At 43.0% G+C, this 1,124-nt stretch overlaps 1 protein-coding gene across 19 annotated transcripts in view; it reads right to left on the bottom strand.

The window, feature by feature from the left end:
- Odf2 (outer dense fiber of sperm tails 2) overlaps positions 1–1,124 on the bottom strand; it is a 43,494-nt gene that overhangs the window by 12,028 nt on the left and 30,342 nt on the right. The window lies entirely within an intron of this gene.

Here is a 1,124-nt window from a genome sequence, read left to right as displayed (position 1 = left end):
GGATTCTGAGGTTGTTAATTTTGTTTGAGATAGGGTCATCTCTGTGTATCCTAAACTCACCTGAAACACTCATCTCTCTCTCTCTCTCTTTCTCTCTCTGTATATATATATATATATATATATATATATATATATATATATATATATCTTTCCCATGCTAGCCTTCAGCTTGTGTTTCTCCTGTCTCCTTGGAAGTTCATTTCTTTTCTTTCTTTCCTTTCTTTCCTTCCTTTCTTTCTTTCTTAAAGATTTATTTTATTTATTCTATGTAAGTACACTGTAGCTGTCATCTGACACCAGGAGAGGGAATCAGGTCTTGTTACAGATGGTTGCTGGGATTTGAACTCAGGAACTCCAGAAGAACAGTCATTGCTCTTAACCGCTGAGCCATCTCTCCAGCCAGGAAGTTATTTTCAATGTGTCTGAAAATGCAGTACAGCAAAGATACTATACCACCAAAGCAGTAAAAGGACCAAAGACTGGCAATAGCACGTGCTGACCCTGAGTGGCACAGGTGGAAACAATGTGTACAACTCCTTTGTACTTGTTAGCATCTGCTATGGTTGAACTAGGATGACCTGGCAATTCTGTTACAAGTATAACCACCTCTGTGCACCCAGCCATGTCCACAGCACCAGAGGAACAAGGCAAATGCCCAGTACCAGGAAAACAAAGGCTAGAGGAGCCAGCTCACAGCGCCCACCCACAGCACTGAGGAGTACACTGTACACACTGTGCCAAGTGAAAGCCACCCATCAGTGCATGGCCTCTAGAAGTATCAATGACATCCATGCCACATAGATGGACCTGTGATGGCACAGTCAGCAGCTGCTTCCTCAGGGGAGAGATACGGGGTCCTCATAACTTTCAAAGTGACTGAAAATTTGTTCACTATTATGAAAATTTAAGGATTTGTATACTTTTCCATGCCATAATTTCTTCCACCACACCCAGTACTCAGACGGCAGTAAGCAGCTGGGTCTGCAGAGTCATTCCAGCCTCAGCCTCAACTCTGTGCAAACCTTAAATCCTGCATGACTCTGTGAACCTTGCTTTTTGTTGTTGTTTGTTGTTGTTTTTGTCTTTCCAGACAGGGTTTCTCTGTGTAGCCCTGGCTGTCCTGG

Source organism: Mus caroli, chromosome 2 (genome assembly GCF_900094665.2).
Source record: "Mus caroli chromosome 2, CAROLI_EIJ_v1.1, whole genome shotgun sequence".
Taxonomy (NCBI): Eukaryota; Metazoa; Chordata; class Mammalia; order Rodentia; family Muridae; genus Mus; species Mus caroli.
Note: the sequence above shows the minus strand (reverse complement) of the source record. Positions and strands in the feature narration are given on the sequence as shown.